This window comes from Nicotiana tomentosiformis, chromosome 2 (assembly GCF_000390325.3).
Source record: "Nicotiana tomentosiformis chromosome 2, ASM39032v3, whole genome shotgun sequence".
Classification (NCBI taxonomy): domain Eukaryota; kingdom Viridiplantae; phylum Streptophyta; class Magnoliopsida; order Solanales; family Solanaceae; genus Nicotiana; species Nicotiana tomentosiformis.
This window is the reverse complement of record NC_090813.1, coordinates 119,359,515-119,378,654: the sequence shown is the minus strand read 5'-3', so window position 1 is coordinate 119,378,654 and position 19,140 is coordinate 119,359,515.

Here is a 19,140-nt window from a genome sequence, read left to right as displayed (position 1 = left end):
TCTGAGGAAAATAGAAGAAATGAAAAATGAAAACAAAATGCTTCGGGATCAAATGAGAGAACACCAAGAAAGGGTCGACAAAATACCGGGTGCCCCAAAACTCTTGCCAAAAAGAGACGCTGGTCGGTTCGTCGAGAAGCCCTACAGTGATGAAGCCGCCCCACATGTCATACCCAAGATGTTCAAGATGCCGCCTTAACTGAAAATTTACGATGGTACGACTGACCCCGAAGATCATGTACCTCACTATGTCACTGTGGTAAAAAGCAATGATCTCGCCAAAGAACAAGTCTCCTCCATCTTGTTGAAAACGTTCGGCGAGACCGTTACCGGAGGAGAATTAACTTGGTATTCACAGCTGCTCGCACGCTCTATTGAAACATTCGAAGAGGTGACCGACAAGTTTGTAACGGCCCATGTTGGGGCTAAAAAGGCAGAAGTAAGAGTGAACGATATATTTGCCATCATACAATCAACCCGAGAAGGATTGAGGGACTTACTCGCTCGATTCAACAGGGTAAGGATGACCTTACCGAATGTATCAGAAGGAATGGTTGTAGCAGCTTTCCAGAACGGGCTGAATAGGAATGGCTCAAGGGCGACCAGAAAACTATTAAGTCGGCTTATGAAATATCCTCCAACCACTTGGTATGAGATACACAACGCCTACTTTGCCGAGATCCCTGCTGACAAAGACGACCTGAATGGGCCAACCTATCAATTGACCTCGGTACATGCCGAAACGAGAAAGGATCGAAGAAATGATGCCAAGAGAGATCTTGCAGCTCCACGATCCGACCGAGAAATGCATTAGCCTTATGTCAAAAACGCCATCATGCCCCCCTCCCGCCACGAGGAGGGCCCATCTAGGCCAAGGACAGGGACTCACCGGAATGAGAGAGGTATGCCCCCTTTACTATCCGCTCACAATTGTTGTGTGTCACTTTCAAAAATAGTCTATGCACTCGAGAAGCTCGGACAAAAAGTAAAGTGGCCACAAAAGATGAGGTCAGATTCCGGCACTAGAAAATCAAACGCCCTCTTCAAGTTCCACCAAGAGTTAGGTCATAAAACCGAGGAATGCATTTCCCTAGGACAGGAGGTCGTGAACATGCTTCGTCAAGGACACCTCAAAGAATTGTTGAGCGACCGAGGAAGGACAAACTTTGCTCGAGGACATGAACAACACCAGGGACCACTGAAACTGCCCTCACCGACCCGCACCATTCAAATGATCATCGGGGGCGGCGACGACGTTTCGATCAACAGCGTAAAGTTCACCACAACTCACAAGATCAATCAGATAATCACTCATGAACGATACGACGAACTCGAAGAAAGTATCATCTTCGATAAGTCAGATACCCACGGTTTGGTTTTCCCTCACTATGATGCCCTTGTTATCACTTTACGGATATTAGATACAGATGTAAGACGCATAATGGTGGACAATGGGAGCGGCACGTGCATTGTCCATCCCCGAGTACTTACGCAAATGAAACTCGAGGATAAGATAGTACCGCGCTGCATCACGCTGACATGTTTTAACAATGCAGTTGAACTAACATCTGGGGAAATCACACTCCCCTTCCTGGCCGGCGGCATCACTCTTGAAACCACATTCCACATCATGGACCAGGATACGACGTACAACACCATAATAGGTCGACCTTGGTTACATGCCATGAAAGCTATCCCCTCCAAATTGTACCAAGTCATCAAATTTCCAACCCCATGGGAGTATTCAACATACAAGGAGAACAACGTACATCTCAAGAATGCTATCGCATCACCCAGGATTGTACATACACCCAACAAATGAAGGGCAAAGCAGAGGATGCATAGCAATTAACAATGTCGAGGTTGAGCTATGATGAGAAAGCGGGCGTCATCAGAGATCCCGAAACAGTAGACGCCATGGGATCAACCGTAGAAGACCTCGACTCCATCCAACTTAAGGATAACGACCACAGCAAGATAGCCTACATCGACCGCAAGCTTCAAGAACCAGGTAAATTCTGTCACTTCTTAACTGCTAACGCGGACTTGTTTGCTTTTTCCCATGCATACATGTCGGGTATCCCGAAAGAGGTCGCCACACACAGGTTGAACGTCGACCCATTCCACCCCCCGGTGAGGCAAGTTAGGCGAAAATTTAATTTCGCAATAAACGATGCAGTCCGCGAGGAGGTTGAAAAATTGTTAGAAAATGGTTCCATCATGGAATCAAAATATCCATAGTGGATTGCCAATGTGGTCATGGTAAAAAAGAAGAACGGAAAGTGGCAGATGTGCGTAGACTTTACGGCTTTAAACAAAGTATGCCCCAAAGATTCATTACCGCTACCCCATATCGACCAACTCATTAATGCAACAGCAGGGCACGAACTACTGAGCTTCTTAGATGCATACTTGGGCTACAACCAGATCCTCATGGAGGAGGAAGATCAGGAGAAAACTAACTTCATCACCCACCAAGGAATATATTACTACAGGGTAATGCCCTTCGGACTGAAAAATGCGGGGGCAATCTATCAGAGGTTGGTGACAAGAATGTTTAAAAACCAACTTGGCAAAACCATGGAGGTCAACATAGACGACATGTTAGTCAAATCCAGACGAAAAGAAGACCACATCGACTACCTGAAAGAGGCCTTCGACATACTCAGGCGATACTGTATGAAACTAAATCCCGAGAAGTGTGCATTCGGCGTCACCTTGGGAAAAGTTTTAGGTTTACTGGTATCACAAAGAGGCATCGAGGTCAATCCTGATCAAATCAAGGCCATAGAAGGAATACCAGAGCACTTAACCAGCAAAAAATAGGTTCATAGGCTAATCGGCCGCATCGTCGCCCTGTCAAGATTCATCTCACGATCGTCTGATAGGTGTCACAAATTTTTGTCGTACTCAAAAAAGATAATGATTTTCTATGGATGTCCGAGTGTGTGCTAGCCCTAAAGGAGTTAAAGGCTTATTTATCATCACCACCTTTGTTAGCCAAAGCAGAACCTGGAGAACGTCTCCTCATTTACCTCGCCATATCCGAAGTAGCAGTAAGCGCAGTCCTAGTCCGAGAAGACAAAGGTACATAATCCCCCATCTACTACATTAGCAAAACCTTAATCGACGCCAAGACGTGGTACCCCCACCTCGAAAAACTGGCACTGGCTTTGGTCGTAGCTTCACGAAAACTTAGGCCCTACTTCCAATGTCACCCCATCTCACACAACTTTTCCCCTGAGAGGTATTTTACATAAGCCCGAGCTATCTGGAAGATTGGCTAAGTTGGATATAGAATTGAGCGAGCATGATATCACGTATCAACTACAGACTGCGATGAAATCACAAGTCCTCTCCTACTTTGTCACCTACTTCAGCGCAAAAATAATGCTTGAAGTAAACAAAAGAAGTCGTCGAAACTTCCCCGCAAACACAAGATCAATGGATTTTATACACCGATGTCGCTTCCAATGCATTAGGGTCCGGATTCGGACTCGTACTCGAGATCCCAACAGGCAAAGTAATTCTCCAATCCATAAGGTGTCCGGACATGACTAACAATGAGGCCGAGTATGAGGCAGTGATTGTAGAATTAAAGCTAGCACTTAAGTATGGAGCAAGGCTGGTCATCCTACACTGTGACTCGCAGCTCATTGTCAACCAAGTCACAAGGACTTTCCAGATCAAAAAGCAAAGGCTGCAAAAGTACCAAGCCGAAATTTGCAAATTACTGCTTGAGTTTGATGAATTCCGGTTCGACCAAATCCCTCGAGCATAAAACAATAAAGCAGACGGACTCGCCAAATTAGCAGCTGCCACCAAAAGGGTAACCGACGAATGAAACATAGTCGCCCTCTACTCGTCAATAGACCAAATTGAGGTAAAGACTATAAACCTAACTTGGGACTGGCGCAACCATATTATTTCATACTTGTAGGACGGCGTACTCCCAGATGATAAGAAAGAAGCCAAGAAACTGCGGATTTAATCAGCCAGGTACAACATTATCCAGAATGCCCTATACAAGAGGACGTACGACGACCCCCTAGCAAAATGCTTAGGCCCGAATCAAACTCGTCATGTACTAGAAGAAGTCCACGAAGGCCACTGCGGTGCTCATTCGGATAACCTAGCTCTGGTCAGATGCCTCATACGAGCAAGATACTACTGGACCACTATGAAAAAAGAGGCCGCAAAATTCATAAAATGATGTGAACAATGCCAAAAATACGTCCCAATGATCCACCAAGCAGGTGAGCAACTCCATTCGGTCACTTCCCCTTGGCCCTTTATCAAGTGAAGGATGGACATCGTCGGCTCCTTCCCTGCAGGATGAGGTAACGTACACTTTCTATTGGTTTTGACTAATTATTTTTCAAAATGGGTAGAAGCAGGAGCATTCGCTTAGATACGCGAGCAAGAAGTGATCACCTTCATTTGGAAAAACATCGTGTGCCGTTTCGGCCTCCCCAAAGAGATCGGCTGCGACAACGGACCCCAATTATCTGGAAAAAAGGTCGCTGAATTTCTCAAGAAGTGGCATATAAAAAAAATACTCTCCACCCTATACCACCCCGCAGGTAACGGCCGAGTGGAATCCTCCAATAAATCAATAATGAACATCACGGGGAAAAAACTTGAGAACACCAAGTGACTTTGGCCAGAACTACTGCTAGAAGTGCTATGGGCATACCGTACAACACCAAAGACGAGCATGTCATGACCCAAACCGATGGGCCGCGACGGGCATCCGGTACCTTACTCAACCGAGTACCAACGTAATGTATCTTTCTTATTACATCATCATATACACATGACATACGGGCCTAATAGGCCAACATCATCATTTATAAACTCAAAACATAGGCCGACAAGGCTGTACAATCTTTCACGTACACGACATATGTCTACAAGCCTTTAAGAGTACATAAATATCATAAAGGTCGTGATAGGGCCCCGCCATACTAATCAGTACATGTCCTAATCATACTGACCACATATGAAACTCCAGAACAAATGGAGTGTACCAACATCTTCCGCTGAGCTGATCGCCTACTTAGAGGACTCTTGACCAGGTAAAAGGGACGTCAGTACAAATAATGTACCGAGTATGTAAGGAATGAAAATCAGTAAATAATAGACATGAGAGAAACATGGAGTAAAAGACTCGACATGTACATCTGCATAGCTCTGTGAATCATTTCATTTTTATAACATCATGCGTATGCATATATATGTCATACCATGCATAGGTATATGTGTTCATAACATCATCAAGCCTCTGAGGGCATTCCATCATATCATTTCGGCCACTGTGGGCAAATCATCAATGTATACCAGCTGATTAGGTGGTGGTGCGTATATAACGCTATAACCTTTTCACATATCCCAAATACATATAATATACGCGTATATAATGTATTCTGGTCATGGGTCAATGTACATGTATAAATGCATCAAATGTATAAGAAATACGTTAATAAGATTTCTCGAATCTCATAAAATCAATATGCCTTTCAGATAAACTTTATCAAATACGTATTTTTATGAGACCCATGAACAGAGGATATAATAATAATTCACATGGGGAAATCAAGAATATAGACACCCCTAGTATTTCTATGAATAGAGTCATTTATGAAAGTTGCGTATTTTGCTCGTTTTATTTGTATCGTACGGATCATGCCAAAAAGAAAGAAGGGATAGCCTTAACATACCTAGAGTAGGGAAAAATCCATATGATATTCTTGGAATAGGTTGCACCATACTCCTTTAGAACCGTAAAATTTTACGATGCTACGGTTATAACAGTTCTCGCTGGAATTGTTTGGTTGCAAGAAGTTTGGTTGAAATCTTGTAAGAATTGCTTGAAGATGCTATGAAATCTCCCGTTTTGAATGGAATATTGAAGCAACTACGTTGCTAAGATGATAAGCAACTTTGGTTGAATTCTTATTAAAGATTTGCTGCTAAACATATGCACTTCCCGTTTCCATTTAATGATTGAAAAGAGGTTATTTCTTTGTCAAATTGAGTGGGCCCTACTTTTTGGATTACTTGGCCAAACAATTCTCAAATCTTTTCACCTAACATTCAAGACTTGCTTAGTCATTATTTAATCCTTACTTGCTGCCACGTTTTTGCCTCTTAGGCTTATCCAATCCAAGATCCTTCACTAATTATTAATCTCCCACAAAAATCAATAATTACCCAATTATCCATATAATTAAGAATCATCTCAAATTACTTTAAAATACTACTCACTTTTTAACATACTTTATATACCTTACTATCGTGGCCATGTGGTACCTTGTATGGTACTAGCCCACAAATATCGGGTATTATAGCTCAGGTATTTTATCCCAAAATGTCAAACTTTGATGAAATTCCTTTTCTGCGATTTGCTTACCCTTTCTCCTTCACGAATTTACTCATCACGTGTTTTAAATAGCATAATGATTATAATTTCAAAATAACCTCATTCCCGAATTCACGTCGATTAACTTATGACGAAATTTTTAACGTACAAAAATGTGGGATGTAACATCTCATTTTCGAGCTTTCATCAATTTATTCATGGCGTACTTTCAAGTACGAAAATATGGGATGTAACATCATTCCCCCTTTGGAATATTCGTCCTCGAATGTTGACTGATGCACTTATCATTTTCATAACTTATGTCTTCCGAATACTTTAATATTCTCTTTGTCATTTAGGCAAATATTCTTTGAATAAATCCAGTGGCCAAGGCATTCCCCCCTTTAGGCCTCTTTCTCACACCATGGTTTGTGGTCGGAATTCTTCCAATCTCGTAACTCTTGCTACCTTCTGCCATGCAGCCTGTAGGACCTTTTTTTTTTTTTTTTGCATGTGCTCCTATGCGACTCTTCCCTTCAGCTTTTAGCCAATCTTTAGGCTTCACTTCGTAAACATATACAGAGCTTGATAAGATGTCCCTCTGGGCATCTATGAATATACTGAAGTTCTTTGTTCGGTACTTTGTTGAACTTACGAATATCGTTATACCTTATTTCATAGGTCCGTTTATCCATCCGTATGAATTTACTGCCATAACTCTTACTTTGATTTATCGTTACTGAGGTCTACTACCAAACTCCAGGTTACTCTCATGTTTATCCTATATGTATAAATCTAAGTTCTTTAATGCTTCGTCATTACTGTTCATCTTAAGAATGGTGGCCTAATCTCATCTCATAATTTCTGACTTTTGTCCATCCATTATTGATTCACCTCAATATTGATCTACAATTTACCACTGATAAGTTGAAACTTCTCATGTAAAACATTATTACTAGGGCTTACGTCTTATTGGGGAACATCTGAAATGATTAGACTGATCCACCTGGGAGCGGGGGGGGGCATTACCATGCTTCCATAACCATATTTCATAGCATCCCCATGTTATTCACCTTACGTGGGTATTTTAATCCTGTACCATTTACCATAATTACACCCTCATTCTACTACCAGGGCAGCATTTCATCTCTTCTAAATGTTACTAGTCTTCAACTCCTTTGAGTTCATTCAGGCTATACTGAGCTTTCTATAACTTATAGAAACCATCAGCTCTTCTTGTTTTCATGGGCTTAATCCTGAGGACTTATCCATTTTCGTCACCTTCTCACTTGCCCTTTCTTATCCTCACTTCTGTCATTCTAAAACCTTGTCGCTTTACCATACTTTAGCTTGCGACCTACATATATCCATTTATACTGCTCGCAATCTTGCTTGCACCATAGATTTCCTTGTATTATTCTGGAACATCAAGCGAGGCATCACATTATCTCTAACTCTTATTTACTCTCTCGGCTAAGTCTCTTGGTACCTAGAAACCATAGGCTGGAAGATATGCTACTAACGATGACACTATCATTCCTAGGTACTGAATACTCGTGCTTCTAGACTTTTATCTGCAGTATGGACTATTCACCATCTTCTGCACTTGAGTATCTCGTACGTTATTCACCTTTACCTTACTTGCTTTAAAATCTCACATCACTTCGTCTATCTCTTTCATAACTTCCCTTCCACATAGGTATGATTTACATCCATATCTTGAAGCTCTATTATAATACTTGCACCTCTGGTGCATACACAATCCGGTGAGAGCTTCATACTAACTTCTTAGGAGGCTGGTACTCTTCTGACTGGCTTTATCGTAGAGCCGTTATAGAATATGGCTATTGTACTATCTCTCTTGTACCTCTGATATTTAAGAGTGATCATGTAATGTTCTCAATCACGAGGTCTATAATTTTCTAGGTCCAATAATCAGATTCCTGATTTACTTCGTTGATGTAACTCTTTAGTTTCCTCTTCCTTCTGATTAGCCTTTATGTAGGCTTAAGCTATCTTCCGATCTGCTGCTCATGGTATTACTTTAGCCTTTCATGGACGCTATGGAATATCTAGGATATAATCTTTTAACAATTCAATCCCTTGTCTATGACCTGGACTATGTTCTTTCTTTTAACTTATACCGAAGTCTTCTATGGCTGTATGATTGGCAACATATATGCTGCATGGATAATACTCCGAAATCTTAAGTGTGTTCATAATGTAACTAACTCTGGATTATTGATCGAATAATTTCTTCCGTTCCTTCTCATCTTTCTTTAAATGTAAGCAATTACTTTTCCTGGTCTTTTTGCCCTTTGTTGCGTGTATACTTAGCTTATCTGAGTTCTCACACATGCCAAATTTTCGTGCAACTCATATGGTCTCGAATATTACTTTTGGTTTTACTCCCCGCTCATTAGCCATGGTAGGTGCCACTTTCTTTTGGAGTGCATACAATTTTGTAGTGAGACTATTATTACACAACCATTTCCTTTTTAAGTCACTGTGCTTTGGTTGAAACCTTCTTTCTTATTTTCTCAGCTAGTCTTTCAGAGGACCCTCTGACTCTTGTAAAGCCGCGAGCATATTACGTCGTATACTCGACGGAATTTTTGATGTCTTTCCTCACCTATAATTATCCGTAGTTACTTACCTCCATGCCCTTGTATTTGTAGGGTTACTTCTGAACTGATATTTTGACTATCTTCCCAATGACATTCTCTTTTATTTCCCTAATCCTCATATGGTACCTTTACTAACACCCCTACTTCAATATTTCTCAAGGTTACAATGTCATATCTGTGAGACTGAATGCCTCATGTTGGGGTTCACTATGTTTATCTTGCACGATCTGTTGATTTGTCTGTATCCTCTTGTCTAGCCATAACTAGGCTTTTCCTAAATAAACTACTAACTACTCGTTGGCCCATTCTCATATCAATATTCCGAGTAATCTTTCTCGGGTTATTTCCTTTGTCTTAACTTACATCTTGCGCTGGCTTTTTATTTATCAATAACATCCCGGCCGGAATCCTTACTTCCTCTCCTTGGCGTCGTGCTTGCTTAATGCTCTGGAATCGTAGCATATACGTAGGATTTGAATAGGTGAAATCTCATCCCTTTCTCATTTTTATCGTATTCTTCCTTTACTATTCCATAGTTACTTGAACCACTAAATTCTGACGTACTGCCATATCACTCCATATTCCCTCATTTAGGGAAGTACTAAGAGTTGGAGCTACAACAATCTACCTATAGATGTTTTACCTCTTCATTTTTGGCATCTTTTCACATCATCGATGACCCTTACTCAACTTGCGGTAATCCTTCTGAACTAAGGATAACGAAATTCCTTACTTGCGAGGGTGGCAATTACTATGACTGGCACATACAGTCTCTTAACCTTGACTTTGCTCACATTGCTTTCTTTAGGGAAGCATCTTCTTGAATGACCATTCTCTGAATTTCTCATGAATTTTCTTCTGTTGTCCATTCTTTTATCGTCGGAACGAAATCTGAAATTCTCATGATGTCGACCACTATCAAATCACTCAGACCCTAATTCATGTTTAGTTTATCTTGTTCACCCGCCCATACTGATTTTTATTATTCTGGGGTCTAGCTTTTCCTTCTGGTAGTCGCGTTAGAGTCACGAAGTTATTTCTCGAATGAGGATATGGCTTTATGGCCTATACTCTTTTGTTGTCTCAAGGCTTGTCACCTCTCGTCTTTTCCTTCACTTGACAATAGACTCCGTAATACTGTCATCTTTTTGATCTACCGTTGTCATCCATGTATCACATCTTACTCATAATGCTTTATTAATTCTCTTCTTATTCCCCTGCTAATATTTATGTCTATCACTTTATTCTGAAAATTCCAACAAGACATTATTTTGCTTTTAGTTCCCCTTGCTCCATCCACTGGCCCTTCGAGTTGCCTGACATTCTCTCTCTGTTGTGGATGGGAGCCACACTAAGATAATATTTATCCCTTCCAGACTTCCAGTGCTTATCTTTGTAGTACTCATATCTAGCTGTACTATTTTAGGGTGCATCATCTGGGTGTCTCATAAGGAGATCTATTAGCACATTTGCTATATCCTTTGGAAATGTCAACCAACGCAAACAATCCATTCACCATTTTGGCTTACTCTAACCCAAGACGGATCCTGATATCCTGTCCTTCCCTTAAACTACATATGTTAGCCCCCATAGGGCATAACTGAAATGGGTGTGGCCAATTGTACATACCTCTGTTACTGTTGAAGTTAACCCAAAATGCTTATATCTCTCTTTCTAAATTGTAGATAATGTTCATCTTTACTAACTGGGTACCTCGTACCCTTCTTCACCTTTGCTTCTTTTACTTTGTTGAAATTTGTATCTATCTTCTAAATCTCTCATTGCCTTTCACCATAGGGGTAGATATATATTCTTGCCTTAAGACTCCTTATAAAGAAGCTTGCACGTCTTAGTATTCACATATTCTGCTGGAGACCTTACATTTACTCATCACAAACATGATGCAAAATCGAGTTCCTCTGACTCAATTCTTCCACACCCATGTTCAATCCCTTACCAACCGTCTTTCTAGATATCGGTATCGTCATATTACAAATATAATAGAATTTAGGAATTTGAATTTCTACGACTGAGCTCTACCACATGATCTAGAGTAAGAAGAAAGAGTAACAGTCCTAAATGCCCTATAGCCTCCTGCATATAAGTGTGGTGCACAACACACCTATAAACAAGACTATACTAGACACATCTTGTAGACTCCCTAGGAGAGAACTGCTCTGATACCACTTTTGTCATGACCCAAACCGATGGGCCACTACGGGCACCCAGTACCTTACTCAATCGAGTACCAACGTAATGTATCTTTCTTATTACATCATCATATACACGTGACATACGGGCCTAATAGGCCAACATCATCATTTATAAACTCAAAATATAGGCCGATAAGGCCGTACAATCTTTCACGTACACGACATATGTCTAAAAGCCTCTAAGAGTACTTAAATGGCATAAATGTCGAGATAGGGCCCCGCCATACTAATCAGTATATGTCCTAATCATACTGACCACATAAGAAACTCTGGAACAAATGGAGTGTACCGAAATCTTCCGTTGAGCTGATCGCCTACTTGGAGGACTCTCGACCTGTCTATCGAGACCTGCAGGCATGAAACGCAGCGTCCCCAGGCAAAGGGGATATAAGTACAAATAATGTACCGAGTATGTAAGGAATGAAAATCAGTAAATAATAGACATGAGAGAAACATGGAGTAAAAGAATCGACATGTACGTCTGCATAGCTTTGTAAATCATTTCATATTTATAATGTCATGCATATAAGTATAGATGTCATATCATGTATAGGTATATGTGTTCATAACATCATCAAGCCTCTAGGGGCATCCCATCATATCATTTCGGCCACTATGGGCAAATCATCAACGTATACTAGCTGATCAGGTGGTGGTGCGTATATAACGCCATAACCTTTTCCCATATCCCATATACATATAATATACGCGTATATAACGCCTTCTGGTCATGGGTCAATGTACATGTATAAATGCATCAAATGCATAAGAAATACGTTAATAAGATTTCTCGAATATCATAAAATCAATATGCCTTTCAGACAAACTTTATCAAATACGTATTTTTCTAAGATCCATGAATAGAGGATATAATAATAATTCACATGGGGAAATCAAGAATATAGACACCCCTAGTATTTCTATGAATAGAGTCATTTATGAAAGTTGCGTATTTTGCTCGTTTCATTTGTATCGTACGGATCATGCCAAAAAAAAGAAGGGATAGCCTTAACATACCTGGAGTAGGGAAAAATCTGTATGATATTCTTGGAAAAAGTTGCACCATACTCCTTTAGAACCGCAAAATTTTATGTTGCTACAGTTCTAGCAGTTCTCGTTGGAATTGTTTGATTGCAAGAAGTTTGGTTGAAATCTTGTAAGAATTGCTTGAAGATGCTATGAAATCTCCCGTTTTGAATGGAATATTGAAGCAACTACGTTGCTAAGATGATAAGCAACTTTGGTTGAATTCTTATTAAAGATTCGCTGCTAAACATATGCACTTCCTGTTTCCATTTAATGATTGAAGAGAGGTTATTTCTTTGTCAAATTGAATGGGCCCTACTTTTTGGATTACTTGGCCAAACAATTCTCAAATCTTTCCACCTAACTTTCAAGACTTGCTTAGTCATTATTTAATCCTTACTTGCTGCCACGTTTTTGCCTCTTAGGCTTATCCAATCCAAGATCCTTCACTAATTATTAATATCCCACAAAATTCAATAATTACCTGATTATCCACATAATTAAGAATCATCTCAAATTACTTTAAAATACTACTCATTTTTTAACATACTTTATACACCTTACTATCGTGGCCATGTGATACCTTGTATGGTACTAGTCCATAAATATCGGGTATTATATCTCGGGACGTATTTTATCCCAAAATGTCAAATTTTGACAAAATTCCTTTTCTTCGATTTGCTTACCCTTTCTCCTTCACGAATTTACTCATCACGTGCTTTAAATAGCATAGTGCTTATAATTTCAAAATAACCTCATTCCCGAATTCATGTCGATTAACTTACGACAAAATTTTTAACGTACAAAAATGTTGGATGCAACATCTCATTTCCGAGCTTTCATAAATTTATTTATGGCGTACTTTCACGTACGAAAATATGGGGTGTAACAGAGCAAAAGTAAAATGCCCTGCTCGTTAGTCTATGGGATTGACGCAGTAATACCAGTCGGAGTCGGAGAGCCCAGTTTGAGATACTCTCATGAAAGCGGGCCGAGGAACGACGAAAGTAGAATGCATGACCTCGACGAAGCCGAAGAACGGAGAGACATGGCCTACATAAGAATGGTAGCCCAAAAACAACAGGCAGAACGCTACTACAACAAAAAGGCCAAGATCAGAGCACTCAAAGTCGGGGATTACCTACTCAAAGCCAAATCACAAGCAGGCAAAAATCCACGAGAGGGTAAACTGGGAACAAATTGGGACGGCCCATAAAAAATTACAGCCACAAAAGGCAAAGGGTAATTTCAACTAGAAACAATGGAAGGAAAACAGCTACCAAACAACTGGAACGTCACCCACATCAAGTACTTCAACTTTTAGGAACAATCGTCTTCCAATTCGTACTCTTTTTCCCTCACTTGAGTTTTATTCCAACTCGGTTATCTCAAGGGGTTTTTTAACGAGGCGATGAGGAGGACACTTCAAGTTGAAATGCGGACAAGAAAAAGGAAGTTCATTGCTCAACCTCTCGACATATCTTCAGGTCGCCCAATGAAGGGACTAGGTAGACCGGGACTGGAATGCCAACCTGAAAGATTTGTAAATTTCCACAAGTATTGAGCAGATAGACTGGGACTGTGGGACTAGAATGCCAGCCCAAAAAATATATAAACTTCTCCAAGTATTGAGCCACATTAAAAAACATTCGACCTCGTTTGAATTAAAACATTCAACCTCGTTCTAATTAAAACATTAGACCTCATTCGAATTAAAACATACGACCTCGTTCGAATTAGAACATCTGACCTCGTTCGAATTAGAACATCCGACCTCGTTCGAATTAAAACATCCGACCTCGTTCGAATTAGAACATCCGACGTTCGAATTTAACCATTCGACACTGCTCACTCATATTCGGTGTCATTCAGATATCAACTATAGCCTATATTCACTCAAATTAAACTTATACGGCCATCAACCATCTTTGAGTTTAGATCACGACCACCAAGTGCGGCGTTTTGATCTCGTTTGACATACAAACTGAGTTGCTAAAGCATAAAACAGCCAAACGGCAGGATTAAGGAAAAGAGCATACAGAACCAAACAGAAGAAATCCATAAACAAAACGAAAATAACACTTCGTATTTTAAACCGTTATTTACAAGGGCTAAAACAGAAGCTTACAGAAATACACCCCACAGGGGTAACTACTCGCTACCCAACCCAGCATCACCGTCTTCACCACCGCCATCAGGATATTCATCCTCGTACTAGGCATCCTGCTCAATCCCGTCTAGATCCCCATCGCCATTGCCAGTCCCCAGTGTAGCAGGGTCGTAGCCACAGGTGATCCGAGTTGCACGTGCCTTGGCACGAGAATCTTCGAGATCAGCCTCAGTAACTTTCTGTGCCGTCATCATATCTTTAAATATGTCTAGTTGGGCCTCGGCGTGGATCCACATTTCATATAAATCCCACAGAACATGGGGATAGACAGAAGTGTGGGAGGATGGCCGAGCCTGCAACTGCGTCTTCTCGGTCTCAAGAGCAATGATTAGATCGCCAAGGTTTGAAACCTCTATTCTAACTCCCCCGATTTGCTCATCAAGATGCTCTTCCCTGAGCCTGGCCGTCTCCAAATAATTCACCCGCTCATAATGAAGGACGGGAAGTGCATCCCCCAAAGCCTCTGTCTTTGTCAAAGCCGCTAAACGAGCCAACTCGGCCTTCTCCAAATACGCCGTCTTCTCGGCGACCTCACTTCTCAACACATCGGTCCTAATTGAAGATTGCTCGAGCTCAGCCCGTAGAGATACCACTTGAGCTTGAAGGTCCGCGCATTCTGCCTCAACACCTTTGCTCACCTCGAGCTCCTCTTATTTATCCCTAAGTGCCCCTTCAAGGACGCTGCACTTACTGATAACTTTCATTAACTCACCGTCTTTCTATTTCAACTCGTCCCTGAAGGCTCAGAAGTTGCCGCTCTCACCAAATGGCCTGCAAATCTGGCGATGCTTGCTGCGATATTCACGGTACTTGCTTGCCATCTTCTTAAAAATGGTTTTCTACCTCTCTTCTCGGCGAGCACTCTCAATCTCCAAAATAATTGTCTGATAAAAAGGAAATAAAATCAGTATAAAAATAGTGCGCAAAATACAAAAACTACCAGAGTTCGGAAACTTTACCCTAAGGGCGAGGCCGGCTATGCTCGACGACAAGGTGGCACATTCAGCTTCTCGAGGGTCTTTCCCTCCACCTCGGAGCAAAGGGGACCTAAGGAAGGGACCACATTTCCAGTGTTCACCAGTAGGTCGCGATCCATAGGGACCATGATGGTACGAGTAGACCCTTCCAACCTCACTTCCACCCGAGTGAACCCCTCGCTCAACATCCGTACCTCATCAGGGTCAATGTTTGAGCCCGTTTCGTAGTTGTCTTTGGCAATACCTTTACCTCTCTCCTCGGCTGAGGGAACATCAACCGTTACCGAGGATGACGACTCACTTCTAGGTACGCTATCGCCAACCTCTGCGGACTATCCAGCAACCCCAACCTTAGAAAATGGCGTAGCTTCCACTGCTCCCGCTGATAATGGAACTCCAGACGATGGACTTCTGCCACTCTCGGGTACATCAACAGTCGGCTCATGGTCACACCTTATAGAGTCCACTGCTCGAACTGTACAATCACCGACATACACCGATCTCCTTTTTTGTGGATTCAAATCCTCTTAGCTCGACGATGACTCATCCACTAAATAATGCAATGGATAAGCCAAAGTCCCAGATGCCGAGGCCGCCAATTGCTGAGCTGACCTTGCCAAAACTTAAGATCGAACATAGGCAGATGACCTGGCAGGCTTAGACATAATTGCAACCAAAGCAGATTCCGTTGTGGCGATCACCTGGCGGAATGCAGGAGTAGGAGATCTTAACCTCCTCAGACCTCTTCGTGCGAAAAAAAATCATCAATTAAGATCAACCCCCACAAAGATAAAAGGCGACCTACCAGAAAATTTCGAAGATGAAAATAAGCTAACCTACTGAGAGACGTGGGCCCGAACATAGCGCGGAAGGTCGACCATTCACGAATCCCCACTGTATGAGGAAGGACTTATCTAACCCACTCGTGAATATCCTCGACCAACAGAGAAGGCTCAGCCTCCGCTGCATAAAAGGAGAAATTAAGCACAATCAAGGCCGACCAGTATAAGGTGCAACAAAGGAAAAAAAAAGGTACTTACGAGCATAGTTCCAAAGCTCAGGGAACCCGTTCGCATTCACCACTACGTCCTCAGTTCAGACGTAGAAGTAATTGAGCTAAAACTGGCGGTTGGCCTTATCATCCATTTTTACCACAATATGTTTGCCGCCCCGGTGGTGAAGATGTAACATCGTCCCCCTGAAAAAACTAGGGGCGAAGAGATGTATCAAGTGACGGATGGTCGCCTCGACCCCGGCCAACTCAGCGAACTTCGAAATCATGCGAATGAGCTTGTAAATATAGGGGGAGAGTTGGGCCAGGCACACCCGGTAGTAGCGGCAAAACTCTTCGGCCAGGGGTAGAATAGGAAAAGAATAACCTATGAAGATGGGATATGCATAGAAGGCACAGTACCCAGGGCGATGTATTTGTACCACGTCACGCCCCGCTGGGATGATGTCTATGTGGGCAGGAACTTTAGATTTAGCCCAAAATTTGACAATGGCTGCCTCTGTCATCAACGACTACAAAATCTCAAGGTCATCTTCGGGCATCTTCGAGAAATCAGACCTATCTTTTTCCTTACAGGGAACTATTTCCTTCACCGTAGGAAAGCTGTCATCTTCAACAACTATGGACACTTTATCGTCGTGAGGAGTCATGCAAACCTCCAAAGGGGACGGATCAGGCATCCCCCTGAATTGGTTGTATTAATCATTTTTGCTTATTCTTGTATCGAAAAAAAGCAAGAGCAGAAGAGATATAGGTAATAAAAGCAACAACAATGAAAGAAGGAGAAAAGATAGAATATCCAATGTTCGAAAAACACGAAAAATAAGGAAAAAGGTCTTATATCCCTATTTATAAGAACCTGGGCACCACACTCAAGAACACTAACTGCCGATATCCTGCATGGATATTGAAATGACAGAGGCTCGAGAAACGACACAATATGTCAAGAAAACGCGTCATAATGACGCGCGACATCGTGACGTCATTTGTCACGACCTAAAATCTCACCCGTCGTGATGGCGCCTATCTCAATACTAGGCAAGCCGACAATCTCAATAAACCACCATATCTTTAAAGTTAGAAAACATAATATCTAAATTTAGCGGAAGAATAACTCACCATACATATATAAACACTCCCAAAATCCGGTGTCACTGAGTACGTGAGCATCTAATATGAATACAAGTATGGAAAATATGGTCTATCATAATCTAAGACCAAATACAGTAAACAAGGAGATAGGGAAGGAGAGGAAAGGTTTGCGGAACACGACAGCTATCTCTGAATCTCCGAAAAATCAACTGTGCGAGAGAATTAGCACCCGCTATGTCCGAAAACACCTGGATCTGCACATGAAGTGCAGGGTGTAGTATGAGTATAACCAACTCAGCAAGTAACAACAATAACTAAGGAACTGAAGATAATGACGAGCTACACAGTTATAGTTCATTATTTTCAGTAATTCCAGTAGAGAGTAGACATACAATCAATTCCAGCAGTTTATGTGAAATCAGTTTTTGTACAGTTCAAGTTCATGTAATCCGGCTATAAAATCTTTTAGAGAATTTCACAACAATGACAGATAGCAACTAAGTGAAACAACAAATGAAAAGAAAGTACAACCTCTCAGGGTAACAGTCACTCATCTCGTCACAGCAACTCAACCACCCGGCTCTCAGCCCTTACCACTCACATTCAATGGGTACCCGCACTCACTGGGGGGTGTATAGACTCTGGAGGGGCTCCTACAGCCCAAGCACTATAATCTGCACGGACAACTCACGTGCCATAGTATAATATCTGGATCCACACGGACAACTCACGTGCTATAGTGTAAATATCTGGATCCGCACGGACAACTCACATGCTGCACGGACAACTCACGTGCTATAGTATAATATCTCATAATCAGGCCCTCGGCCTCACTCAGTCATAAATCTCTCCAGTCTCCCGGGCTCTCAACAATAATGAAATCAACCCAAACAACAACGATATGATGCATCAATAATGAACAATTGAGACTGGGATAAAATAATTAAGTAAACTGTGACTGAGTATAAAACAACAATTAAGCAGATAGTTCAACATATACACTACTTCTATGGGTTCCACCAGTACCAACATATAGCCTAAACATGATTTCTAACATGACTTACAGTAAAATTTTCACAACACATAGAGAGCACATAACTAACAACAAGTTATTCAACTTTATAGTTTCCACGGGACGGACCAAGTCACATCCCCTCTGTGCACGCCCACACGCTTGTCACCTAGCATGTGCGTAACCTCCAAAATAATCACATGACAAAAACTTCAGGATTTCATACCCTCAGGAAAAGATTTAAAACTGTTACTTACCTCAAAAAATGAAATTCTTTACTCTGCTATGCCTTTGCCTCGCAAATCGGCCTCTGAATGCCTTGAATCTAGTCACAAATAATTCGTTTCAGTCAATAAAATTTATTGGATTTAATTCCATATGAAAATACAATTGTTTCATAAAAATCCAAAATTTAACTCAAAAATTGCCCGTGGGGCCCACGTCTCGGAACCTGACAAAAGTTAAAAAATCCAAAAGCCCATTCCACCACGAGTCTACCCATACCAATTTTACCAAAATCCGACCTCAACTCAACCTCCAAATCATCAAATCGTATTTCCAAATCTCTAAGTTCAAATCTTCGATTTACACCTCAAAACACATGTAATCTAGTCGGATTAGTCGATGATAATTCAATATTATGGAGTAGA